The sequence below is a fragment of the Triturus cristatus genome, chromosome 12 (genome assembly GCF_964204655.1).
Source record: "Triturus cristatus chromosome 12, aTriCri1.1, whole genome shotgun sequence".
Classification (NCBI taxonomy): Eukaryota; Metazoa; Chordata; class Amphibia; order Caudata; family Salamandridae; genus Triturus; species Triturus cristatus.
In genome coordinates this window covers 644150705-644164524 of record NC_140595.1, presented here as the reverse complement: position 1 = coordinate 644164524, position 13820 = coordinate 644150705, and positions in this window count along the sequence as shown.

The window sequence follows — 13820 nt, the reverse complement described above, 5'->3', positions numbered from 1 at the left end:
ACATTATCTGAAAAGAGAAGAGAAGAAAAAAAAATTAGCCTGACAAAATAAATGAAATACCAAAAACATAACATTTACACCATCCAACACTTTGGAGTTAGAATAGTAAATTACACCCCTACACCATCCAACACTTTCTCTACTGCTGCACCTTCCTGGAGTTAGAATAGTAAATTGCACCCCTACACCATCCAACACTTTCCCTACTGCTGCACCTTCCTGGAGTTGGAATAGTAAATTGCACCCCTACACCATCCAACACTTTCCCTACTGCTGCACCTTCCTGGAGTTGGAATAGTAATTTGCACCCCTACACCATCCATCACTTTCCCTACTGCTGCACCTTCCTGGAGATAGAATAGTAATTTCCACCCCTACACCATCCATCACTTTCCCTACTGCTGCACCTTCCTGGAGTTGGAATAGTAAATTGCACCCCTACACCATCCAACACTTTCCCTACTGCTGCACCTTCCTGGAGTTGGAATAGTAAATTGCACCCCTACACCATCCATCACTTTCCCTACTGCTGCACCACCCTGGAGTTAGAATAGTAATTTGCACCCCTACACCATCCATCACTTTCACTACTGCTGCACCTTCCTGGAGTTAGAATAGTAAATTGCACCCCTACACCATCCATCACTTTCCCTACTGCTGCACCTTTCTGGAGTTAGAATAGTAATTTGCACCCCTACACCATCCATCACTTTCCCTACTGCTGCACCTTCCTGGAGTTGGTATAGTAAATTGCACCCCTACACCATCCAACACTTTCCCTACTGCTGCACCTTCCTGGAGTTAGAATAGTAAATTGCACCCCTACACCATCCATCACTTTCTCTACTGCTGCACCACCCTGGAGTTAGAATAGTAATTTGCACCCCTACACCATCCATCACTTTCACTACTGCTGCACCTTCCTGGAGTTAGAATAGTAAATTGCACCCCTACACCATCCATCACTTTCCCTACTGCTGCACCTTTCTGGAGTTAGAATAGTAATTTGCACCCCTACACCATCCATCACTTTCCCTACTGCTGCACCTTCCTGGAGTTGGTATAGTAAATTGCACCCCTACACCATCCAACACTTTCCCTACTGCTGCACCTTCCTGGAGTTAGAATAGTAAATTGCACCCCTACACCATCCATCACTTTCTCTACTGCTGCACCTTATAATGTTGTTTAAAAATACCTTGTTTTTTTGAAATTGGTTTTCTTGCTGAGTCTTCTTAAGTGGGAATGGTCTGTAGGCTGGAGTAGACACTTATGTATTGATTGGAATTGTAAAACAAAAACAATTGTCTGCAAAAGTGATAAAAGGAAAAAATGAGAAAAATGAACGTTGTAGAGAAATGCAAATTTACAATAACTTTTTGCAAAAATTAAATTCATTTTAACATATAGTACATAACACTTTCCCTACTGCTGCACCTTCCTGGAGTTGGAATAGTAATTTGCACCCCTACACCATCCATCACTTTCCCTACTGCTGCACCTTCCTGGAGTTGGAATAGTAAATTGCACCCCTACACCATCCAACACTTTCCCTACTGCTGCACCTTCTTGGAGTTGGAATAGTAAATTGCACCCCTACACCATCCAACACTTTCCCTACTGCTGCACCTTCTTGGAGTTGGAATAGTAAATTGCACCCCTACACCATCCATCACTTTCCCTACTGCTGCACCTTCCTGGAGTTGGAATAGTAATTTGCACCCCTACACCATCCATCACTTTCCCTACTGCTGCACCTTCCTGGAGTTAGAATAGTAATTTGCACCCCTACACCATCCATCACTTTCCCTACTGCTGCACCTTCCTGGAGTTGGAATAGTAATTTGCACCCCTACACCATCCATCACTTTCCCTACTGCTGCACCTTCCTGGAGTTAGAATAGTAAATTGCACCCCTACACCATCCATCACTTTCTCTACTGCTGCACCTTCCTGGAGTTGGAATAGTAAATTGCACCCCTACACCATCCAACACTTTCCCTACTGCTGCACCACCCTGGAGTTAGAATAGTAATTTGCATCCCTACACCATCCATCACTTTCCCTACTGCTGCACCTTCCTGGAGTTAGAATAGTAAATTGCACCCCTACACCATCCAACACTTTCCCTACTGCTGCACCTTCCTGGAGTTGGAATAGTAAATTGCACCCCTACACCATCCATCACTTTCCCTACTGCTGCACCTTCCTGGAGTTGGAATAGTAAATTGCACCCCTACACCATCCATCACTTTCTCTACTGCTGCACCTTATAATGTTGTTTAAAAATACCTTGTTTTTTTTAAATTGGTTTTCTTGCTGAGTCTTCTTAAGTGGGAATGGTCTGTAGGCTGGAGTAGACACTTATGTATTGATTGGAATTGTAAAACAAAAACAATTGTCTGCAAAAGTGATAAAAGGAAAAAATGAGAAAAATGAACGTTGTAGAGAAATGCAAATTTACAATAACTTTTTGCAAAAATTAAATTCATTTTAACATATAGTACATAACACTTTCCCTACTGCTGCACCTTCCTGGAGTTGGAATAGTAATTTGCACCCCTACACCATCCATCACTTTCCCTACTGCTGCACCTTCCTGGAGTTGGAATAGTAAATTGCACCCCTACACCATCCAACACTTTCCCTACTGCTGCACCTTCCTGGAGTTGGAATAGTAAATTGCACCCCTACACCATCCATCACTTTCCCTACTGCTGCACCTTCCTGGAGTTGGAATAGTAAATTGCACCCCTACACCATCCAACACTTTCCCTACTGCTGCACCTTCCTGGAGTTGGAATAGTAAATTACACCCCTACACCATCCATCACTTTCCCTAATGCTGCACCTTCCTGGAGTTTGAATAGTAAATTGCACCCCTACACCATCCAACACTTTCCCTACTGCTGCACCTTCCTGGAGTTGGAATAGTAATTTGCACCCCTACACCATCCAACACTTTCCCTACTGCTGCACCTTCCTGGAGTTAGAATAGTAATTTGCACCCCTACACCATCCATCACTTTCCTTACTGCTGCACCTTCCTGGAGTTGGAATAGTAAATTGCACCCCTACACCATCCATCACTTTCCCTACTGCTGCACCTTCCTGGAGTTGGAATAGTAAATTGTACCCCTACACTATCCATCAGTTATCCTATTTCTGCACTTTAGTGGAGTAACAATAGCAAAAGGAATGACTATTAAATTGTGGAAATTTTTTACACTCATAATGTAAAATACCTTTTTCAGTTGTTTTTTGTTCTCGTGCCTTTAAGGTAATGCTTGCTGCAGGATAAAGTTATATTTTTTGTAACCGATTTACTGTGGAATTTTTTTTTTTTTTTTAAATTAATGTTACTTAGCCAACGTTGGTTTAAAAAAAAAACTCATTTTTGAAAAGTATGATATTTGACAAATGAGTATGAGTAAAAATTGGTTAAGCAAAACATAATACACATTGAATGCATTTTAAAATAAGAGTAATAATGGATACACCTACACTATCACTCAATTACTCTACTGCTGAACATTCTGGGACTTAGAATACTAATAGTTACCTCAGTAACTTGAAACGCTTTTTCAGGTGTTGTACCTAACTGAAGTCTTATTAGTAATTGTTACCCCTGCACCATGGTATAATTTCGTTTATGATGTAGTGAGAATGAGGAAAGAAAAAAAATCACCTTTGCCATTACAACACTTTAGCTAATGCTAAAAATATATTTTTAAACTAAAATAATTTAAATTAAATTACATTTACCTTCACAATACTAAAGGTGAGTCGTTTATGTGGAGGTGAAGCAAAATTAGGTACACCAATTTTTGATTCTCAATGTATTGCAAGTTTCTGTTTTTGGAAAAGAAAGTAGTTGTTTTTAGTTGGTATATATTTTTAGTCATAACAAATTACAAACAGTACATTTTAAAAGTTAATATTAAAAATTTAAAAATATATTTTGTATGGAAAGTAGACATATTTTACGCAAAACCATGGTTTAAAAATATTTTACTGACTTACTAGTAGTTGTCTACTAATAATGGTTTTCCGAAGGAATTCAGTGCTCTCTCTGAGGAGGTCGCAGTGGAGGTGACAGAGGGTCAGGTTTTGACGTCTGGTCTCTCTGGTAGTTGATAATCAACTGATTGCAAAATGGTGTCTTCCTGGTATTTATAAGTTTTACTCTGTGTCAGTATTAATTTTTTTTAAAACTGAGTTCGATGTTTTTTTTTTTATACTTTATTTTACTGTGGAAAATGATAATTTAAAAATGCATTTTAAAATGTATTGTTTTCACTCATTTGCTCCGTTTTGGCATCCATTTTGGAACATGTCTTTTGGTATTGTTTTCATAGAAAGTGTTGTAGGACAAGTTTTACAAGTGAGATGGTTAAAATGGCGCCTATGTGTATGTGTCTTCTGTTTTACTATGTTTACTTACTTTCCGATTTAATCATGATAAAAATGTGTAAGCACTGTTGTTAATTCTATCGTTCTTTTTGTTAAACTTTGAAATGTGTGAAAACGGAATTTTAGTGGGGATTTTGAGTATTAATTTTAATACTCGAGTATTAATTTGGTTATGCATTTCAGTAGATTTACGCTCAGTTTTTCTCCACATTGTAATACACTTCCCCACCCTAAAACCCCTAATTTCCCTGCATCCCGTGCCAGATTTTATTGTACTTTTAATTAAAAAAAAAATAAAATCGCGTTGTAATGGTATGCGTTGTAATAGATTTCGTTGTAACAGCACTTTTCAGTACTTTAATAGGTTTTGCGTTGTAAAAGTGTTCGTTGTAAAGTAATGCGTTGTAGTAGTACTTGCGTTGTAAAAAATGCGTTGTAAAGGTATGCGTTGTAATAGCATGCGTTGTAACGTCATACATCCGTAAAATACCATCCAAAACAAATTGGAATGAATAAACACAACTATTGACACCTGTTTTGCTCTAATTATAGCTCACCAGAGAGGTATAGCTTTGTCCAGATACAAGGAAGCGACCACTATAATTAGAAACCATGCATTTCACGCTTAGAGGGCCACATGAACTATGCAGAAAAGAGCAGGGAACCCTGTGTAATTCCAAAGTTTGAGTCAGGTGGAGAGCTGTTCCTCTACATGCAACACTCGGCACCACCAAGAACACTCCAAATCGGCTCACCTTCAACGTCTGTTTATCTAGCAGAGCTTTTAGGCATAGGATTAGCACAGTGCCATCCACACCGAGCTAGAAACTGAAAATGACGATTGCCATTTTTAAAGTAGCCTTTAAGCATAAGATTTGCAAGTGCCACCCATGCCTACCTGAGAAAGAACACAAATATTTCACCACTCCAGGCAGTTTTACAGCTTTGGAATTATAAAATAATAATTGTATGTGTTTATTTCAAGGTACATAATGGAGTTAAAAGTAGTAAATCTATACTTACCTCCATGATATTTTTGTTGTCAATATTCTAGCAAGATATTTTGATATTTTTGTAGCATGATATTTTGGACTCAATATTATGATAGTATACAGAGCGTAAGTGAACAAAAGGATCAAAATCACGTGCCTTTTGGGACACAAGTGTAAATTTGTTCACTTTGGTAGAGACAAAGGTCTTCTGTGGTGAGCAGAGGAGGAGAATACTGTGATCAGCGGCAATATGAAAATAAAAGACATAGGAACAGAAGTAAAGTATAGGATGTAAAAGTGGGTTGAAGCCTCAAGTATTGGTAAAGTAATGTCATGAGCAGAAAAAGGAAGTATGATTTTGATGAGATATTTGAAAATAGGAAAACACAGTTCCTCATTGGTACCAGAAGTTCATTCTAGGTGCAGTCCCCGAAAAGGTTCGACTCAAAGCATAGTTCTTCTTGAAGCATGGAGTTCAGCGATAGCTTTTGTTATTAAATCACAGGCATAGGTCACTTACAGAAGGATCTAAAAAGGGAAATCTCATTGGAGCATGAAGGAAAGCACTTAGCAAGTCTGTCTTTGGGGAGCCAGGTAAGATGGGTCAAACCATAGTCAAAGTAAGAAATTGTCAGAGCCGGACTGCTAACTTTAGGTCTTGTACAGAGTTGCCTTTGGACATTTAAAAAAAAAAAAAAAGATTTTTATTTTCCAATTGAACAATATAGCACAATACAGTTCTTATATAGTACATCTGCAATAATCAATCGCATACAATAAGAAACGTGGTCGTCATCAACATAGCCACTCCCCCACCCCCTTTGATTTGTGTAGGTTTATATTGGCCACCAGTGTCTTCACATTTCGGTTGTGTGGTTTCGTTTGGGACCAGGAAACAGTAGTGGATAGTAGATAGCTGCCAAGTGTGTGTTCTAGGGCTGTTCTCTCTCAGGCCCCCTTGCAAGCGTTCCCTGTGTTGTGTGCGTTACGGACTGTTGTGTGTCATCTCCCATGTCCAGCCCAAAATATCTTCTCCATGGGTCCCACGTCCTGTGAAATGTTTTGGGACACCCCCTTCTACGGTACGTGGTTTGCTCAGCCGTCATATATAGGTCCATTCCTCGTCCACTCCTGAATGGTAGGTTTGTCAGCCACCCCCCATCTCCTGTCTATATCCCTATTGGCTACTACCAGCCCCAGGGAGGTGAAAATGAACTGTGTTCTGGTGAAATCTACCTCACTCGGTATCCCCAATATCACAAACCATGGCTCCATCGGCAACGTCACCCCAGGACCGTTCCTAGTAACTCAAGTACCTGCGCCCAGTATGTCTGCAGCTCGGGGCATGGCCAGACATGTTTGAAAGCCATGATGCAAGTCAGCCAGAGTGGTGATTCTGCCCTTACCATTTTATGCAACCTGTCCCTGTCATAGTATGTTCAGTCTAATATCTTAAATTGAATGAGACATAGCCTCGCCTTTATGGCAACTTCTCTGGGGTGCATTAACGCTGCTTCCCAGTCTATGTCCTCCACGGACCCCACCTCCTTCTCTCACCGCGTTCGGAGCCCTACCAGCCCATCAGGGATGTTGTTATTGGTAGTTTTATAGGTGCAGGAGACCGCCTTATGTGTTAATTCTTCTTGCAGGAGCCTGCCCTCCAAAGGTGCGTATTCCGGAAGTTGTTCACTTTGAATATTCTCCATCTGCCATGCATGACGCAGTTTTGCGTATTTGAGGAATTGGGAGTTATTCATGTTGTATTCCTGCTTTAGCTTTCCCCATGCTGTGAGCGCCCCTTTTTCAATGATATCTCCTAATGTGGAGATCCCCAGGAGATCCCAGGTCCCAAACCCTATGAGCTTATGTAGCTCCTTGAACCAAGTCCCTTCCCAGAGCAGCGTGTTCTTCGTGACCCGACCCGTCCAGCCCATGGTCTTGGTCACCCACGCTGTCAGAGTCAATTGTGTCGCAGGCAGCAGGCGGGAACCACCCTTCCCCCCCATAGAGATAGTGTAGGTGTGTGTGCGGTAGCATTTCTTCCCTCTCTAGGCTGTACATAGGGAGGTCTTTATTTTTGTCTATCCATTCATTTATGGGCATCAGGTGGGACGCCCGGTAGTAGGCCTCTATGTCTGGGAGTGCTATCCCCCCATTGTATGGATTGCATTGCAGTGTCTTGAGTGCTATTCTAAGGCCCCCCCCCCCCCGCCACAATAGTGTTCAAATTTTGCTAGCTATTTCCGTAAAGGTGACTTTGGGTAGTGGATGGTACATATTTTGAAGGGCGTATAGCAGTTGGGGCAGGGTAATACTTTTAAAAATGGCCGCCCGTCCGAGCAGGGTGAGAGGGAGGTCCCTCCACCTCTCCACGTCTGACTTAAATTATTCAGGACTGTCCCTAGGTTTTCCTTCATACAGACCCCTGGATGTGGAGTAACGAATATTCCCAGGTATTTGAAGCCCCCTTGCACTACTTGCAGTTCTCCAGGCAGGGGCCAGTCTCTTTGGGCGTTAGTTGGGCAGTAGAGCGTGGACTTATTCCAATTGATTTTGTAGCCCAAATGGCAGCTATAGTCAGTTATCTTTTCAAACAGGGCCGGTATTAATCTTGGCGGGGTTCGTGATGTACAGCAAAATGTCATTGGCAAATAAGGACGTTTTTTCCTCTCCGGTATCTGCAGGAGTACTACGAAAACCTCGGATGGAGGGATGTAGCCTGATTATGCAGGCCAGAGACTCAAGGTTTAGTGCGAAGAGGAGGGGCGAGAGGGACAGCCCTGCCGCGTCCCCATCTCAATGGGGAAGGACGCCGAGCACTTACAGTTAACGCTCACCACGGCCACAGGTTGGTTATAGAGCAGTGCTACCCAACTACATAATTTCGGCCCAAACCTGAATTTAGCCAGAGTGGCATCAAGGAACAATCCGTTTATGGCGTCAAATGCCTTTTCCACGTCTAGTGATAAGAACACCTTCATGAGCCAGTTGTGGGTTCGCCTAAGGTTTAGATGGGTAGATCGGCCTGGCATGAATCCTGACTGGTCTTCATGGACAAGGGCCGTGACGACTCTTAGGAGACAGGTCGCCAAGATGGTGGCCAAGATTTTAACTTCCGAGTTTAGCAGTGATATGGGTCTGTGAGAGCTACATTGGTCACGGGGCTTACCCTCTTTTTGTATGACCACAATAGTGGCCATCTTCAGGTCTGGCAGTAGGACACCATCTTTATGGGAGTCTGTAGAAAGCCGAAGTAGTTGGGGGCTCAGGATGTCAGTGTAGCACCTATAGAATTTCGCCAGCAGTCCATTGGTGCCAGGGGTCTTCCCAGGGCGGAGTTTCGCCACCGTACCTCCTGAATTTCTGTCAAGGACAGATCTTCCTCTAGGCCCTGAGCTTCCTCTTCTCCTAGCACTGGGGTGGGGATTGCCACCAGTAGTCCCTTATCTTGGCATGTGATTTAGGCATTTGAGCCCAATATCGGTCTCTGTAATACTCTGCGAACGCTTTTGCCACTCCCTCATTAGGGGATTGGTTGATTCATTAGAGGTCTACCACCTCTCTCACCCATCTGTCTTGGACCTCCCATCTGCTAATCCAGGCTATGAGCTTTCCGGCCTGGTCCCTCAGCTCATACAGGCGGTGCAATGTCGCTAAGTGTTGTTTTTTAGGGATTGTCCATGGCCAACTCCTTGTATTCAAGTCGTAGGGTGCTCAGCCTACGAGTCAGTTCGGGGTCTCTTCTCTGGGCGACTTATGTATCACGCTCACTTATTTTGTGCTTCAATGTGAAAAGACATTTGTCTTTCTCTTTCTTCGCCCAGGCTACACGGTTTTGGGTTCTATCCTGCAACACGGTCTTAATATGCTTCCCAGACCATCACCCCGGAGGGGACCACATTTTTTTTCCCAGGAAGTAAACCTCTGTATCTGCCCTATTCCCATTTGCTATTTTGGCGTTACTCAGGTCCCATGGACTCAGTCTCCAGTTACGGGCTCTGTCTTGTTCCCTCTGACCCATCTCAACTAGGAGCGGGGAGTGGTCAGAGAGGTCTCTAGCTGTGTATTCTGCACGTCCTGCCTTTGGACATTTTTTTACTTTAGAGTTGTAATCCAACAGTTTTAAGCATGGTTTAAATGAGTTGCTTATGGTTAAGGTTCTCTTCCAAGAAGGACCCCAGGGATTTAGAAGTGGTGACAAGTTTGAGAGCAATACTTGCATTCTTGATGAATTAGAGCCAAGTTATGTTGAAATCTAGCAGATTTATCCATGGTTTGAATGTGTTGCTTACGCGAAAGGTTTTCTTCCAAGAGGAACCCCAAGGATTTAGAAGTGGTGGCAAGTTTCTGAGTAATACTTCCATTCTTGATGAATTTGAGCCACATGCAGCTGCTATTAGGATTAGATATAGGGAAGCATTACATGAATACAGTCTTTAGAGATTTAAATTATTTGTATTTTGATTCCATCCATTTGTGAACGTTTTGCAGGGCAGATTTGATTGTGGAAATAGTTAAGGGGAATCTAATTTTTTATTAACTTGAGTGTCTTCAGCGTGGCCAAACCATTTGAGAAAAGTTACACAAAAACCCATCATGTTTTCGAGCATGACTATAGTTAGGTGATCTAGAGGGCCAAATGCTGCTTTAACTTACAGCTGTAGAGTGAGGTGTGGGTAGCCTTTATCGAAGGTGTGGAGGATGTCACCTAGTACTCAGAGTGTTGTGCGAGTGTTATGAATCCAGATTGTGGAGTGTGAGGCAACACATTTCTCAATGATCCTTGCGATGACAGAAGCCAGCGATAGTCTGATCATTATCAACAATTGCAGGTTCGGGGGAGGAGCCTAGCGCTTGAACAAGATGGCCGCGTGAGCTTTGAGCTCCCGAGACCCTCGTGCCCTCCGTCGTCTATCCTGTATATAATCCTGTTTGTATGCATGGCATCGTGTAGATGACTTGTCAGGGAGGCGATCGATGCCACCCGAGGTCGAATCGCCCTCCGGGAACCGGAGTTATGCATGGCGGAAGATTGAGGGATGCCAGGGGCTCGAGTTGGCAGGATGCCCGACCTCTAATTGAACAACAGGGGCCAGGCGAGGTGTGAACTGCCGGACGGAGGTCCCTATCCTTTCACTTTCACTTTCTCGCCCTTTGTCTGCCCAGCCCAGGGAGTGCTCGCGTCTGCTTTATTATCATTTGGACGCTCTGTATGCCACACTGGCGACCCATCGTAAGACGGAGCACTCCTGATCTCTCTCGCTGAGAGAGGGCAGTCCTGTTTGAACCGACTTGCTTGAGCCCACCATGTCGGGCAGAGCAGAGGTGGACCGCCCGAAGCCCAAGGCCACCAGGCGGGGAGCCTACACTCAAGCCAATAACATGGACCGCTATGCCCAGCAGAAGGGGTCACCGGGTGCACCGAGCCAGTCCCCGGACACACAGAAGACTGCCTCACCCTTGGCCCCAGAGCTCTCACTGCAGGATGTCATGGGTGCACTCGACGGGCTGCAGACTTCGATTGGGAGACAGTTTGATGCCCTGGCGCACAAAGTGGATACCATCTTGGTGGATGTTAATCTGATCCGCGCGGATTTGGGCAAAACAAATGAACGGGTCAAATCCCTGGACATCAAGACCACGGGCCTCGCCGATGATGTCTCGGACCTGCAGACCGAGGTCCGTAAGTTGCGGACCGAGAGTGATCTCGCCGCCCGTCGGCTGGAGGACTTCGAAAGCCGGGCCAGGCGCAACAACGTGCGCATTATCGGGGTCCCGGAGTCCTCGGACGAGACTTCAGTGGACCTGATCGTGGAGGACTTGGTGCTCAATCATCTGCAGCCTAAGGGTCTAGGGAAGTTCTTCGCAGTCGAGCGGGCCCATAGAGTGCCGGGTGGGAGGCCCAAGGTGGGAGCCACACCGAGGCCGATCGTCGCCCGGCTCTTTCATTTTCGAGACCGGGACGCTATCCTGCAGGCCTCGAGGGTAACGGGCCCGGTCCCCTTCCAGAACGCGTCAGTGAATTTCTATCCTCACTTCACCCAGCAGGTGCAGAGGGAGCGGCAGGGCTTCCTGGGGGTGAAGAGGAGGCTTCGGGAGAGGGAACTGAAATATGCCATGCTCTTCCCTGCCAGACTACGTGTGGTGTTTGAAGACCGAACATTCTTCTTTGAGTCGCCTGCTAGGGCGGATGAATGGCTGGACGCTCTGCCTCGACGACGCACGGAAGAGGACACTGCCGTAGACGGGGACAGTGGCCGGGATGAACAAGGTTGATGTCTTCGGAACCGGACTGACTCGGACTGACTTTAGATAATGACTTGCAGTAAATACGGAGGTTGTGGGAGGACGAGGGGAGCTCTTTCCTCCCTTAGGGTACTTTTTGTAGATTTTGGGTTTGGTAGGGCGACAGGCACACTGCAAGTTGGGGGGGCTTTGTAAGCTGCAGCAGGGGTGCAGGGTGGGGGGGGTTTCCGGGATTTTGGGTTTGTTGTTGGGGGGGTTTGTTTCCGCAAGGCATAATGATTATTTCCAGGACTGTTCCATGGTGGCTCTTCAGGTGTGGGGTGGGCCTCTTTACGTTTGGGGATGGGGGGTAGGGGTTTAAGTGTTATAAGCTGGAATGTTAATGGGTTGGGGGATCGCATTAAGCGCGGGATTGTTTTGCAATTCTTGAAACGGTCATTGCCGGATGTTGCCCTGCTGCAGGAGACGCATCTTATAGGTAATACGTGCTATGCCCTGAATAGGAAGGGCTATAAATTCATAGCTCATTCGGGATTCTCCACTGGGTCCAGGGGTGTGGGCATCCTAGTCAGAGCCTCGCTACCATTTGAGGTGGACTCCACCATTGTTGATGATAGGGGGAGGTTTGTGGCGGTGGCGGGGCGGTGGGAAGGAAGAACTTTGGTTTTAGTTTCGGTTTATGTCCCGCCGGCCCTGCAGGCCTCCACGTTCACAGATCTGGGTAGGGCCCTGCTGGATCTCCCGGGGGGTATGCTTGTAGTGGGAGGTGATTTCAACGCTGTTGGTTCCGGCCTGCTGGATAGATACCCGCCCAGAGACACTGGGGGGGCTCAGAAGTGGCTTCCAGACTTTCTAGATACGCTTGGCCTGATAGACTGCTGGAGGCTCCGGCACCCCACACAGAGCCAATACACTTTCCACTCCGGGGCGCATGGTAGCCTTTCCAGGATTGACTACCTACTCACTCTGGCTGCGCATGCCTCATTGGTGTCTGAGGCCAGGCACATGGCGCGTGGTATATCTGACCATTCGCCGGTGTGGGTTAGGCTGGATCTGGGTCGAGAGGGAGGGGGAAGGGTGGCCCCTATCAACCCTTGGTATTTCCGAGACCCCAAGATGCGCAGCGCGCTGGTAAAGACAGTAGATAATTTTTTCAAGGACAATCAGGGATCCGTGGACTCGGCAGTGTCGCTGTGGGAAGCATTTAAGACCGTGCTGCGAGGGGAAGCCCTCTCCCTCGTAGTGGCTGCCAAGCGGCGGAGAGATGGCGAGGTTTTGCAGGTTGAGGAGGAGATCGCGGCTTTGGAGGGAGCGCTGGAGGAGGAGGTTACTGAGGCCTCACTGCATGAGCTGTGCTTGAAGCAATCCGAGTATAAGGACTTGGTGACGAATGCCGCTAAGACCCTCGGTAGGGAACAGCAGGGCCGTCTGTATGATGTTGCTGACAAGGCCGGGAAACTCCTGGCTTGGCTGGACAAAAAAGAACGGGTCAATAGAGTAGTGCCGGAGTTGACGGGAGAGGGGGGAGAGGTGATTGTGGAACCTGAGAGGATTGTGCAGTGTTTCTCGGACTATTTCCATATGGTTTATGCCTCAGTGTCGGACAGGCCGCCCGAGGACTCGCGTGACCTCCTGCGTGATATCGCATTGCCCTGTCTCTCTGATATAGATAGGGACGATCTAGATGGTGACATAACGGTCGATGAGGTGGCGGGGGCTATCCGCGCGTTGAACTCGGGCAAGGCCTCGGGTCCGAACGGCTTGCCGGTCGACCTGTACAAGCTGTTTCCGGATAGGGTTGCCCCTCACCTGCGCGCCATGTTCGTGGAGGCGCGGGGGAGTGGGGCCCTCCCGTTGGATCAGCGACTGGCGACGATTGTGGTTATACACAAAGAGGGCAAACCCCGAGATAAGTGCGCCTCATATAGGCCTATCTCACTCCTGAACGCAGAGCCAAAAATTCTGGCTAAAATCCTGGTGGCCCGGTTGATTAGGGTACTTGGTGACTTGGTCCACCCGGATCAATCCGGATTCATCCCGCACCGTAACACAGCGTTAAATCTTCGGCGCCTTCATGGTGTAATCGCCAGGGCGGGCACGCTGCGTGAACCAGCTATTGTGGCGTCTCTCAATGCCACGATGGCCTTTGACACGGTGGAATGGGCAGAT